The 14699-nt window shown below is 46.0% G+C and overlaps 1 protein-coding gene across 2 annotated transcripts in view; it reads left to right on the top strand.

Annotated features, from left to right (window-relative positions):
- The window catches only part of SOBP (sine oculis binding protein homolog), a 111786-nt gene extending 107708 nt beyond the window's left edge, over window positions 1–4078 (top strand). For both annotated transcript variants that reach the window (XM_058020634.1, XM_058020633.1), the window contains one exon: window positions 3991–4078. The gene's annotated coding sequence lies outside the window, so the exon portion shown is untranslated. The remainder of the gene's footprint in view (window positions 1–3990) is intronic.
- Window positions 4079–14699: the final 10621 nt, after the last annotated feature.

Below are 14699 nucleotides of genomic sequence, written 5' to 3'. Positions count from 1 at the left end.
ACTCTCTCAGGGAGACACAGGCCGTGCCTCAGCAAGACACCCATCCTCACCATCCTCCTTACCACCACCAACAGTTAAACTGCCTTTCTCTGGCTATTTAACTGGTTTAACTGGAGAGATCAGGTCGAATAACAAAATTGAGAAGCACCTTGGAATAGTGGTTTAGGCTCACAGAAGACTGCTGAAATGCTGAAGTTACGGTTCTGATTCAGACAAAATCAGAGGTTTAAAGAAGGGTTATTGAATCACAGTGGTTGCCTGTTTTCAGGAAAGGAGAGTAGAAGCTGTCTGGATTAGGTTTACCTTCTATTTCAGTTTTTCAGTTTTGGGGGTTTTTTTGTTTGGTACAGTTTGGTTTTTTGGTTTGGATTATTTTTGGGGGCTGGGGGGGTTGGTTGCTTTCTTGTTATTTTTTTTAAAAATACCTTGCAAAATTTCAACTTTATCCTGGCTTAGAATGGGAGAATTTGTTGAAAATTTGGCTGGTTTTTTTTGTTTTTTTTTTTTTTTTTCAGAGGAAAATCATATCTTCTGCCACATCTGCACACCAGTGGGGCAAAGCATACTACTCACAAGGCTGGCAAACACACTGGTGCTGTACTGACTGGGGGAGACTGGGCTGCCTTGCTGTTGTGGAGATATACCCAATTACAATCAGGACTGGCCCTGGCAGGCTCTGTGGTCTGCCATAGGAGTCACTTCCAGTGTAGAGATTAGAAGTCCAAAACCATGGTGGCATTTTCCTCTTTGCATGATCCATGTACATACCTCAGAATGTCCCAAAATATAAACCAGAGACCCCTCTGTCAGTAGTAGCCTGGAGAAAATGGTGCAACAATTCATAGACTTGGGGGTGTCTTCACCACTTCCTCTGCCTAGGCAAAGAAGGCAAACCCCCGGGCTCTTCCTCAGTGTATTCCCTAAAGTCACAATGTTTGCTCAGATTCCAGCTCATGTTTTGGTAGAAGGGAGAACTGAGTTCCACAGGTGACCCAAAGCTGAGGAGGATCTTTTTAGCTTACAAGGTCAGAGCAGAAGGAAACCACTCTCTTTGAAATCTAGCATTGATGCTTAAGGACTCAGCTTGTTCTCCCATTTGAGCTAAAAGCCCTCCCTGACTTTTGCAATGTGGCATCCCTTCCATTAGCTCATGGAAAGATAAATCATAGAGTATTCAAAGGGGAAGGTTTTAATGAAGAAGCTTGAACTGCTTTAAGAATTGTAAAAAACATAAAATTAAAAATTACAGAACTATTACAAGTACCAGATGATTCCCGAGTGTTTCCAGGGCTGAGCTTACTCCCATGCTGACTTTAGCTGCACTCTTGTGGTTTATCTTCAGAGCAGTTTCCCTGAGAAAATAATTGCAGTGCCTTTACTCTAGGGCCATGCACGTCCCAGATGAACCAGGCCTCTTTTAGCACATCAGCATTCATTGTCTGGGTGAATTAAGTGCTGTGCTAAATTATGGAAACTCTGCCATGCCAATCCACATCAACGGTTGTTTCAGCCTCCCCACCCAGTCTCTAATTTTTCCTGAACAATAAGATGTGAATCTGGAGACAGAAATGTTCAATGGGGCATAGAATGACAGGGAAGCAACCATGGAAAAAACTGTGTGTGCATCTGGATGTGTGTATGAGTCCAAAGCCATGTCAATGACATGGCCCCTCTGAGGGAGCAGGACATGACTGGGGAGGCCACTGTGGAAAAGCAGCTCTTTCTGGTGGCCATCAGGAGCACGCTGCCAGCTTGGCTCCTGGGCGGTGCTGGGAGCAGATACTCAGGGATCAGTGCTGGGGTGTGGGGGAGCATAAGGAGGACATCTCCCCACAGCTGAGCCACCCAGCTCCTCAGCATGGAGGGGCAGGGAAGTGAGGAACACTTCCAGCATTTGGCTCTACCATGCAGGACCAAAATTCCCACCACAGGATAAAGGGCTGTAGCTTTGCAACAGCACCTGGAAGTAGCTGGGTAACTTCAGAGAGGGAGCAAAGAGTGGGGAGGCTTTGCCTGAGCTGCCAGATTGACCTGCCATGCTCTAATTCTGTGCTGCTCTGGGCAAGGACTTAAATCCTTGCAGGTCGGGCATCACCAAAGAGGAAGCTCTGTGTGGGTGAGTGCAGCCTGTGTCACAGCTGCCAGTTGCTCAGGTTTTGACTAACAGCCATGCAGGGCACCAGTGCAGCTCTCACCTGTTGTACGGGAGCACTGCCTCACTATCTGAGCCCACACAGATGAACCTCCAAGCCACCTGCTTGAGCTGGGTCGTCATCCAGTTGAGTTATTCTCCTTCTCCCCACATTAACAATAGGGCAGAAATGAGCCTTCTTACTTGTTCTCTTTCCCTCATCTTTTCCATGCTGCTTCCTGGGTTTGAACTACAGCCTGCCTCTAACTTCTAGGTGGTCTTCCAGCCCAGGATCAGCCCAGGCCTACTTGACTTTGGAAAGCAAGCAAAACCCAGTCTGCTTACCTCAGCACAGCTCACATAAGTTCAGCTCCATGGCTTTACCCTAATGAAAATTCTTTTGTGGTTGATGCAATTTTTCTATCTGATCAGCAATATTTGATGTGTGTTGAAGGCAGGTTCAGCTAGGGTGAAGAGTGTATGTCGCTCTCCTGAAAAGTAATTTGGGGTTTTTTGGGGGGAGATATAAATAGCTGACTTTATTGTGCTGGTCATGCACGCTAGTGCTGGCACGAGGTGTGTAGCATTGAGCTCCCAAGCAGTGATGACTGGTGTGTTCTCATTTTCTTTACAGAACTTTGCCTGTGATGCCTGATATGGATTTTTATTTTGTAACTTGAATGCTACAATGATGCATTCATCAAACGAGATTACTGCCATATGAGCCAGTCAACAGGGAAGGTCCTTCCTGCCCTTCTGCACACCCTGTTACACTAAGTCCATCTGCACCACGGGAAAACAGACAGAACTGACACAGCTCTGCTCCAGGCAGAAAGCATCAAGAGCCACTGAACTTCTTTATGCCTTCCGTCCCAAATCCCTTTTTGGTCTGTGCTGTACTATAAGTCTGGTTAGTGAGGAATGGAAATTCATTTCCGTTGATGTATGGAAAGAGAGAGCAGTATGAGGTTTCAGACATTACAGGTTTAATTTTCTCTGCATCCCTTTTTACACCAAGACTTCAAGCCAAAAAATGTGACAGAAAGCAGTCACGTGCCTCACCTTAGTAGGTGGATAGATCCCAATTCTCAGTCTAGTTCTTGTTCGCAGCTCTCTATACACACAAAGAAGCTCATCTCACTGGGCACATTGCCTAAAAGCACAAACGTTACTCCTTAACCTAGATATCCTGGTCTCCATGCCATGGAATTTTATGCTAGTCAACATATTCCATGTGCCTTCCAGTCTCTGCTGTAAGGAGGGTGGACCTTTGGCAAGGGGATACAGGCAAGTTGTTGAGAGGGATTGCAGAGGAGCCAGTGTGAAGGGAGATCGTGGAGCAGACTGAGAAGGGAAGTGTGCCCCAGCACCAAAACTAAGGCTGATAAGTACTGCAGAGTTTCAGTCCAAATCTGTAGGGGACAGCAGATCCTGTCCAAGGAGATAAAGTCTAAAGCTCCCTGTGTAGGGAGACAGAGGGGACAATCACTGCTAGGTATCTTATGTGGCCAGCTGATGAGGGAATCACTGGTGCATCTCCCAGTATCCCCTAGAAACACTAAGACTCAGGAGCTTATACCTGCCAGGGTGTTGATGATAATTAACTATCATTATATCAGCTTCCAGCTTTGTATCACAGGAATTCCTCCATCTCCCTTTCCAGGGGCCTTGGAGGCTGCATGTCCCAATGGCCCTTGAGGCACGAGGGGCCGGCGAGGCCGGAGCAGTGGGCTTGTGCTTCGGCCTGGCTGCCTGCCCAGCGTGAGGCCGTGTGGGACCTGAGCTCAGGCAGTGCCCAGCCTGCCTGCAGTGAGCCTCCTGCTGCTCTCCCTGACCCCCTCTGCTTGTCTGCTTTGCAGGAGCGCTCACTGACAGGGTACCTTGCATGGAGAAAGGGAGCAGAGCAAACCACGTCACTGCACCGAATGACACCAGCTGGTCCGCTCACCACCCCTCCGGCTGAAAGTCCAGCAAAGAAAGAGCTTCCTGACATGAAGCCCCCGAGGAAGTCTCGGTCCCATGGGTGCCTTTGACCCAGAAGACAGCACATCATAGATCCACACAGTGTGCTCAGCATTCCTGCGACCACCCTTCTTCTCCTCTTGGAACGCTTTTTCCTCTTCGTTTCTTGCTGGGGGGATTTTTCACCCGGGTTTCAAAAACCACATGGACCAACATAGGTACTTTTCCCTCACTGACTTCGAAGTTCAGATATGTGAGAACTGGACAGTGATACGGATTTTTTTTTAATTTTTTTTTTCCTTTGAAAAACTGCTGTGGTTTTGCTGCTACACTAAGAATCGTGATTTGCATTGTATGGTTTTGGACCTATTCAAGTTTTGATGGGGGAAAGGGGTAATACTGGAGTAGCAACGCTTCAGAGTCATCTCTGTCCTACCCATGATGCACTTTTAAATGAAGAGTTAGAATATTTTATTGGCTAATATACTTTCCTTGTTATTTTTACAAAGGCCACCTTTATCCTTTCTAATGCCATATTTTCAGTGTTACACTTTTATGGCTTTTAATTTTTGATTTGACAGATGTAAGAAGCAGCATGAATAGTTTATACTGTGGTTTTTCAGAGACTGAATGCCAAGAGAACTCAGTAAATGTTTATTCTTCTCAGCTTTCTCTTTAAATTCCCCTAAATAACGCCCCATTTGGGAACAGAGCAAGAGTGTTGAACTAAAGACCAAAATTCCCTCAAGGTGTAAAATAATCTGAGGGGAATATTTGCTGGGCGTCACGAAAGACTTGGATGAAATTTCAACCCTGATGGTTTTCAGTGATCCAGGAAGGCAGTGAGACAATCTCTCCATATGCATAGCCCTTTCATGATAATTAGAATGGTATGGACAAACCAATGAAAACAAGGGTAAAGTGAGAAAGATCCCCCATGATTCTGTTTCACTGTTTGCTTTCTCCTGTCATGGTTAAGAGAAATGTGCAATTTGATCCTCAATCAGTGGGTGGAGGATAACAGGGTAGAATTTACTTGTGTGCACTTGTACAGTTGTAGCCAAGAGTCCAAAAGTACACTAGAGCATGTTATACTGGCACTGAATTGGTAAGAGAGTTGTGGAGTATCCCATTCTGACAAATAAAAAAGAAAAGAAAAAAAAGAAAAGAAAAAAAATACAAAAACGTGTAAAAACCCCACAAAAAATCAAAAAGAAAGAAAAAAAACTTAAAAAAAAATTCAGATCACCTTGTGATTCAGTGTAACTGTTTACTAACTCGAATAAAGCAATTGTTCACTCTTGAGTGTTCAGAGTACACCTTTTCTATAAGGCTGCTGCGGGAAAGAAAGGAGGGAGCAGAGTCTCTGTGTCAGTGGTGTTGGGAGCAGGGCAGCAGAGTCAGTTGAACAGAGCCTTGTAGTGATGGTGCACTATGAGCACTATGTATATACTGTATTTCTATATTTTCCTTTGTACAGATTCACTTAAGTCAAGCTACTGTTTTACAGGTGCTCCTTATTTATTAGAGCTGTGAAAGCTTGGAAATCACACCGGGCGAGTAAGCTCGCTTTTTAAAAAAACAAACAAACAAACGAAAAAAAAAAACAACAAAAAAGAAAGGGGTGGGGGGGAGGGGGGAATCCAAAAACTCCTGAGTCTAGGGAGAGAGCTCAAAGACATTTTGATGAAACATCTTCAAGACAGCAAGAATCTGAAGCACCCTCAGCGTGCTCTGCTTTCCTTTCGGTCTTGCAATGCTTTTCTCTCTCCCTGACTGGTGTCAGATTTATTAAAACAAAATAAATCTCCAAGAAAAAAATGCACTTAAATGTGCTGTTGTTTTATTTTTCTTTTTTTTTTTCCCTCTTTGTGCATGCAGTTATTCATTCCTATACCTGCCTGGTCACAGACAAGAAGACCCCTGAGTCTGAAGCCACAGAAAAATATGTGTAAGTTGTTCTTGAAAGCTGTATCTATGTCCCTTCCATCTTCATGCCTCCCTTGACACTTCTCACTTTCTGCAGTTTTTAAGGCATGGGGAGAAAAACTCCTGCACTTAGCACAGTACAGAGTGAGGTCCTGATCTTAGAGAAGATCCCTGGATAGATGCAGTGGCTGCAGCTTCGTTGATTTCGGGAGAATCTGTGCAAGCACCCTTTTCTCATGCTGCCTCTGGGGCAATGTACAGGGAGTATTCTGCCTGCCTTTTGTGAGGATGGGGCTTTCCTGTGCATGAACTCCCCCTGAAATCAGAGGTTCTTCAAAGGACCAAACTCCTCCCAACTGCCCCCAGACCTCTGCCACAGCTGTCTCACACAACAGCGGTTGCTTCCCAGCTCTTGGCCAGCACAGCCAGATGGCGGGCTTGGAAATGTCCAGTGAGCTCTGGAACTCTTTGACTGATTTCATTTACCAGCCATGTAAGGCAAACAACAACAGCCTAAGCACGCCTGCTTGGAAGGGCATGTAGAGTGAAGCTTGTCTCCCTAGTAAACAGCTTGCTGCATCTCTATTTATTCATCTGAACTTGGCTGTAAAACGAAGGCCGTGTGTATTGATTTTGCTTTTGTCAGTGGTCCAGAATTGTTAGCACACATTTTCACTCTTCTGAAAAACAACAGACTCTTTAGAGAAATCTTTCTCTCTGGTGAACTGGTTTTCTTTTCCAGAAATGGAATCAGCTTGTCAAAAATCATCAGGACAGCAGAGGTAGAGAAAGTGATCTAGGCTAGAGCTGGCTTCACATGTTTCCAGTGATCACGAACTTGCCTTAGCTTTCCTGAGAATTTGCTCACCTTATACTTTCTTAACATCTTACCCCAAAATTCAGAATGTGAGCAACTGCTTTGAACAGCTGAATCGGTTCATTGTTTGCTATTGAAAAAATATCTCCAGCTGCATATATGGGGAGAAATATCCAAGTATACATAAACCTTGAGGAAAATGCAGACCAAATGGTACAATACATTATTCAAGAGAAACCTGCTTTATTTCTGAGGCCAAATCCATCCCTTGTACGATGCCAACAAAATGAATGGAATTACACAAAGGATGTAGAGGTCCTTCGCAATTAACAGGAGCCCAGCAAACACTTGCAGATCGGTGCTCTCCTGCTGCTGACATTATTTATTGAGCACTAAGACCTCATAGCCAAGCCAAGCTCTTTCCTAGGGAACTTGCCATCAAGGAGCCAGACAAAGAAAATCCTGTGCACCAGGAGATACAGGGGAAGGTTCCTGCGTGCGGCAGCCATGGCTCCAGCCCTTACACACGGGTTTGGGATGCAGAGACTGTCTCTCCATCAGCAGGGAGAGGCGGCTTTGCCTCGGGTCTCGGAGCAGCTGGCCGTGCGTGCACCCCTTCACACTGCCGGGGCAGAGGGGAGTTTGCTGTGATCAAGCTGCATGGGCCCTTCTGCTAGCACTGAATTCTTGCTGTCAGCGAGAATTTTGCCCTTGTGATAAAAGGGGGTCTGTGTACTGCAAGCACTCTGCATTAATTTCCTCCCCTGTTGTCTTAGATGATTTTGAGAGCTTTATTTTTTTCAGAACTACTACACATGACAGTTTTTTGAGTGGCCCGATTCCGTGAATAAGGATGTCCCTCAAAATGAAAACAATTTGTGCTTTTTTCGTGCTAAATTATAGAAATAAATTTGCTTTGTTCAAATAAGTGCTGTGAGCCAAATCTGCAAGGATGCTTATCCAAGTGAGATATCCCATTCTGAGGTCCATATTTGGACACTCAAATCAACACTCAGCCAAACACATGCATGAGGCATTTCAATGCCATTTGGAGTGTCCATATATAGAACTGGATGCCCAAACTTCATTGCCTTTGTTTTAAAAATAGACCTGGAATATAAAGACATCATTTAATAATAACAACTATGACAAACATTCTGTGTGCAAACTAAGAGCAAATTTGCTGATGCTGGTTCAGGTTGATTCCCCTGGAATTGCTCTGGATTTACAGAGGTGTAACTCGGAAAAGAAGCAGTCTCTTAAGTTGTTTTGCCTTCCACTCTCACTGGAAGTTGACTTGATATTTGGGATCTGTGAGTAAGGAAAGGTGGTACTCAGTATCCACACGTGTGCAGCAGAGGGAGAGACAATCCCGAATTGAGTTGAACCTGCTTCACACTGAATATAACAGCTGAGATGTTTTTAAATGGGGAAAACAGCTTTTCATAGGCTTACACACATTTTAGTTGTCATTTATGTGGTGTTGAGAAAAGAAATTCATTGCTACCTTGAGCAATACCGGACATTTTGCACAAAACATGGGAAGCACCAGCAAAACACAGAGAGCTGTGGAAAAGCACAGCAGAACAGCAGCTTCTGGCTGTTTGCTTCTAGGAATGGTGGGAGCATGGCTCCTCAGAGGTGCAATGGATGCTGACTGCAGGGCACTGCAGCCCCCCAGAGGGGCACAGGGTATCTGATACAGGGGCGCCCCTCGGCCTGACGTGTTGGCCAGTCAAGACCTGCTGGGACCTGAAGTCCTGTGACAATGTGAAGAACTGGCCCAGCCACAAGGAAGAAGAAGAAAATGGTAACTTGGCCACTGACACTCTCTTTTCTCCAAGCTGTTCCTTGGTCTCTAAAGAATCACCTATCTGCTGGAGCAGGTGTGTCCCAGCCACTTCACCCACTGCCCTACTGAAATAAGCTTTCCAAGCATACTCAAAACACAGAGAGGCAGCCAAATGCCCAGGAGCTTTCCTTGCAAATGATGCAAACATCTAAAAGTTGTGTGTCCCTACATCAATAGTCCAGGCACGTGACTGTCACCAGAGATGGGGCAGCATCACCTGCTCCCTCTTGGAGCTCTGTGACATCTGAGCAGCCCACGCTTGCTGCAGGTGGAATCCTGCCCCAGGTGGGAAGGAAAGTTTGTTAGGTTGTTATCTGCTGATAAGATAGTTGGGGACAGAGATATGTTGTGATTCTCAGCTCTCAGCAGGCCTGCTTTTGAAGGAGCTTGCTGGACCTATTTAGTAAAAGAAAAAGGCTTGCAGAAGAAGGAATGCTGCCTTCTTTTCCAGAAAAGTGTTGTACTCTGGGGGTTTGCTGAGGGTCCAGGAGACTCAGCTTCACACCCTTTCCTCAGCTGAAGGAATCAAACCCACACAGGCACATGCAAAACAAATTGTTGAGAGAGGCTGTTATCCCTTCCCATGTCCCAAGCCAGAATCGATGTGATACAATCTGTCCTGGCTGATCTACTGGGGCACAGGTTATGCCAAGAAAGGCAGGAGGGGTTCTCTTCATTTTGCAGGGAAGAGACACAAAGATGACATCCACAGTGGCAGGAAGAGGAAGCACAGTCCTCCAGCTAGTGCTTGAGGCTCTCTCCTGGAAAAAGGGCATCTGCTCTTCCTCCCAAAAGGGCTTTAGAGTTGCTTCATTTACAGTGGGCCGTTACAAAGCCCACTTCTGAAGCAAAGGAAGCCTCCCTCAAGCCAGCTCCAGGAGCTGACTTCAGTGTGCTGCAGCCTCGCTGTCCTCCACGCTTCCTGGGCCCTCAGCACAGCAGGACAGGGAGGGCAGGCAGCCAAAGGGCTCCCTGGGGCAGCAGCACTGGCAGCATCACCCAGGCAGCTCTGGAGCAGGGCAGAGTGTGCCAGGCTGGCAGGGCTGCCCCGACACGTCTGCCCCACATGCGCTGGGTGATGCCGGCCCTCATTACCCGCCCTCTCCTGAGCACCTCCGGACAGAGATGTGGTTTCTCCTTCTTGCCAAAGGACGTTTAGTTCACGCATCCCAGTGGCTGTCATGGTCTTTGGCATGACAGGCCTTATGTGAAATGCAATGTTTGGACACACACACGCACACAGGGCTCGGGAGCAGCTGGCTGTAGAACTCCCAGGTATCTCCCAAAACTCATGGCTGAGCAGGGGCCCGAGTGCTGAGCACAGCTGGATGCTGGGGAAAGCTCCCTGTTGCCTGCACACCCTTGCTAGAGAGCCAGCAGGATGATTTATGGGCAGAGTCAGGTAGAGGAGCTGACACAGACCGGTCAGAGAGGATGGGTGCCAGCCCACAGGCTTATTGTCGGTCAACATCCAGGGAATGAGGTGGGAAGAGGGGGGAGCATGAGTCGAATTGCTTAATAACGTGAATTATAAAATCATTTCCTGTGTTAGGGGTTGGGAAAGAGAGCGCAGGACCCGGAGATCTTCCAAACAGAAAACAGCTTTTGTTAAGGCTTTTGGCCTAAGGAGTTTGAGGAGGACTGGGGGGGCGGTGGGAAGGGAAAGTGCTGGCACATTTTTGGCTGCAAGCCTCAGACAACATATTTTTTATTCTAGTCTTTATTTTTCAAAATAAAATTATGGCAAAGAAACAACAAAGAGGGGGGAAGAGGGTGAAATTAGGAGGAACAGTACCCAAGTATATTCCACTTCTTTCTGTCCCTGCCATTAAACACACAGGGTGTCCTTTATTATATACAGTAGCGGGATTAAGCCAGCAGCCCAAAGGGTAGGAATGCAACAAGATCCTTCTATACTTATTGATCCTTTTTGTTTTTTTAGGGAGATTGTTTTCATGAAAGTTTAATTCACCTTTTCTAGCTTTTGAGTCTAACTGCCACACATTTTATCCCTCTTCTTTGTGAAATGCTAAATCCATCGGTAGGTTTTAGTTTTCCTGGTGTAACTTTTCAGAAACTGTATATCTGCATAGCAACCCCACTGCAGGCAGCTTATGTCACGGTATCACATGTCAGAAAGATGAAAAGAACTCCAAATCTGAGCTGCTCTGCAAACTTATGTCCCCCATTCTCGGACATATATCTTCTGTACTTAATATAAGTGTCAGGAAGGCAACTTCAAGGCCAGAGAGGTGCAAAGTTTTATCTCGGAGATGACAAAAAAAAAAAAAAAATTACCTCAATTGAGCCTTATGTGGACAGTCAAGTGAGAAACAAAGATTGTCTTTTTCCTCCTCTCCCCATTCCCCCTGACCCCCACCTCCTGTGTCCCTGTTGTCTGCTTCCAACTGCAACCTGAGCCTGAATCCTGAGCCCAGTGTCCAGATTAGAGATTGTTGACTCAGATTTAGTGGTGAAACTTGAGCCAGGCCCTGTTGATGGCATAGCCTTGAAGGAGCAGGTTTACTTCAAGCCAAGAGAGAGATTACATGTCAGACGAGAGCCTGCCTTTTCTTTATCACAAACTTCCTGATCTCCCTCTGTCCTAATAGTGCGTGTGTGTCCCCCGCCTTGTGCCCATTTTCAATTCCTTCTATAGGGTGTCATAAATCAGGAAATTAGCAAGTGTGTAGCTGCCCTTTGCCACAGGCAGAGACAATGAGCTTGCTGTGTTTTTAACCAGTGGGTAGCACTTAACATAATCAATGGAGAGCTACGTGCAGAAAGGATGAAAAATTTGGACTCGGTCTGACCACTTACAGGGTATTTCTCATCACCCGGCAAGCTGCTTTTATGAGAATATGACATGCCCTGGAAGCTTGCTCTCCATTTTGCAGGAGAGTCATTAAAAGAAATCATTACATGTTTTTTTTTGTTCCTTGGCACACACGCTGCTTTTCCTTGGCTTCTGATTTCATCCATCTTTCAGGCGCTTCGTGCCTTTAGTAATTTATGTGCAAGATTTTTCCAAACCTCCAAATGTTTTTCCATTTGGCAAACTGTGGAAGCCTCCACAGAATGTAACTGTAGAGTTTTCTTGTACTTCAAAACATGAGCCCTGTTAGCACAAAGATGCATCTAATACTTGTAATCCTGTACATAAAAGCTATAAATTCATCTAAGACAATCAAAGACATCGTTCCTTCTTGTGAGCCTTTACCAGCCTTGTTGCTGTAACCCCTTACTTGATACATGGAAGGAGAATTTCTCTACGAGCATTGTTGTTTTCTTTAACTATAGTTTTTGGAACCTTTATGGTGCCATATGGAGAACTATTTTATTCTGCTGCTGGTAACTTTCTCAGTACAGGCTATAAATTAGATAATTTTCCTTGTGTCTGATAGCCACACACTATCAGTCAGACACATTTGCTCTCACAGGAAAATCCAGCAGAATTCAAAAGAAAGAGATAATCTTCCCACCATATAGAATCTAGTGGAAATTTTTATTCCCTACTGTAATACTTACAGGAGTTGATTAAAAAAAAGTACCATGTATTTCACTGTCCATTAAGCTCACAGGTTTGTAGACTGCTTTTTACAGAAGTCTCCTCACTCTACTCCTGTCCAGCCCCTGTTTTGACAGGGATATGGGCTGGTGGATACTCTGGCTGGGCTTTCTAAGGGCACCCAAGGGGACCAAGAACTCCTATGCATTTTGGGGAGACTTAAGGAGGTCGCCCAGAAGAGCAAGCATGGCTTCAAGAAGCAGTTAGGCTGCCATGAGTTGCAATCTGGGCTGCTGTGGCTTTCTTTGGGAATGCAAACCCAAGGGGAGATTCATTAAATGTTTTTGATAATGCAGTCCAGTGAGTGACATCCCCGAAATAGCAGGGTATGTAACCACGAGAAAAGAGATCTTTTTTCAGCCATCTATGCTCCTGGGAAATTATCATTCACTGAGGAGCAGGAACAGTATCCTCGCTTTTATGTTTATTTTCAAAATCCCTAAGTAGTTTACAAGGTTGCACTATAAAATACTTTCATTTGCTGGAAGTCCCAACTGGACCAGGTTCCTGAAAAAAGAGTCTGTTTTGCCAGTAGATATTGGTCCAGTGCAGACCTAATGTATTATTTGCACAGAGCTGTGCTCCATCCTTGCCTTTTCAGCATGTGCTCCCCTGCTTGACCTGGAAATAAATTCTCAGTGAGACTATAGAATAACTGGTGGGATAAGTAGCTTCAACAGTCCTTCACCCAAACTCCTGCATCTAAACTGAATTTACATGGGAAGAACTTTATATATTTCACTTAAAAAAGGACATCTCTGTTGTCTGCCAGCGCAAATCCCCCAGAATCAGTCTGAATCTACCCTGGAACAGGAGAGACGTGAATCAGACCAGCAGCAGGGACTCCTTTTTTAAAGAAATGATGCTGAACGCTGGGAGCTTTGATAGTCCATTCCTCTCTTAGTGTCCATCTGTGTCAATCCAAGGAAAGTGGAGGGGTCAGTGGAATTCTTCCAGGCAGCACTGCTGGGATGGAGAGCAGAGTTGGTCTCTTACACGTCATTCCTCAGGCTGCCAAGCTATGATGACATTTCTCTGAGACACACATGACATCCACATTAATGGCTGAAGATGTCATTGCAACCTGACCCACTACAGTGAATTTATCGCTGTTATATCACTTTCAAATAAACTATTCCCTAACTAAATGAAATTAGGAGTACTTTCTCAGTGTGGGTGTGAGGCACATTTTCTTCTCGTAATTTCCTTCCTCTGAAGTGACTCTAGATTTTGCTTATCTTACTGGGTTGATAAACTGGCATGCTCTATTGTCAACATGCATTAAAAAATACTATCTAGGTGGTAAGGGAGAGAATGTGTGGAAAAGACCAAGGTCACCTGGGCACAAGTGTGTGCTTTGCCCAGGCTATTGAGCAGCAACATTTTACCATTTTCACAGCTCTTTTTTAAACCTAGTTTTTGTTTTTGACTGGCTGAGTGCTTTTCCTGCTCTCTCAAACTCCTCTGCATTGCATCCAGTTTGCTCTTCCAGAACTGATTGACTAGTACAGCAGGTCACCACCCCTGCTGAAATCAGCCAGCAAGCCGACCATAACCCCAGCAGATGTTTGTGGTTTATAGGCCAAGCGAGAGCCCCGCAGACCAGTGAAATACCAGCACCACAGATGTGGAGCCTGGCCACTCCACACGAGCAGCACAAAGCCCCCTCCTGCCCAGCCGGGCTGGGACTTCCAGAGGAGCAGAAGGTCTGAGAGACTAATTAGCCTGCAGAGCCAACACGCTGGCCTATGCTCCATCATTCTGATCGGCACAGAGTCCCCTAATGAAATGCCACATGAGTGAAGTCAGATGAGGCCCCTCTGTAACTTCACCTCGGAGTCTGGCAATCACCTGGGTTCATGATGTTCCCCAGGATGTGCCAGCCAGCTCTGCCAGGCTCTGCCACTCGCCCCAGCTGGGCTGGGGTGGCCAGCCAGACTCATTACCGCAGTCTGCACTGCTCCCGTACTCCAAATGAAAAGTGGGGACATAAAACCATGACACCTCCGGGAAAAAATGTATGTCTTTTTTTTTATTATTTTTTAGCTACAGACGCTGCTGGTAATTACTGAGGAAAAGAAAGGCCAGCAGCTCTCAGCAGGACCCCAAAGAGATGGAGGACGGCACAGCCCACGTTCAACCAGCCTCTTTTGTGCAAAGGACGTGCTATTTCTCTGATGAAAAAGCCAGGCCACGTTCTTGTGTTTCTCACAAGAGAGACACAAATGATCTTTGTGGTTAATATTGGCTTCCGAAATCTCCGAGGCGTCTTGCGGTGCAGATTGCCGCGGGAGCATCGGGAAGGTGTGATGCAAAGAGAAGGCGGGGGAACAGCAGCAGTGCTGAGACCCACGGCCAGGCAGAGAGGGACCCCGAGGCCGCGTCCTGCTGCCGCAACGGGCCTTTCCCCGCGTCCCAGTTCTGAGGGAGCGGGTGGGGT

The sequence above is a fragment of the Melospiza georgiana genome, chromosome 3, assembly GCF_028018845.1.
Source record: "Melospiza georgiana isolate bMelGeo1 chromosome 3, bMelGeo1.pri, whole genome shotgun sequence".
In the NCBI taxonomy this organism is placed as follows: Eukaryota; Metazoa; Chordata; class Aves; order Passeriformes; family Passerellidae; genus Melospiza; species Melospiza georgiana.
The sequence above is the reverse complement of the archived record's forward strand: the minus strand, read 5'-3'. Positions and strand labels throughout refer to the sequence as shown.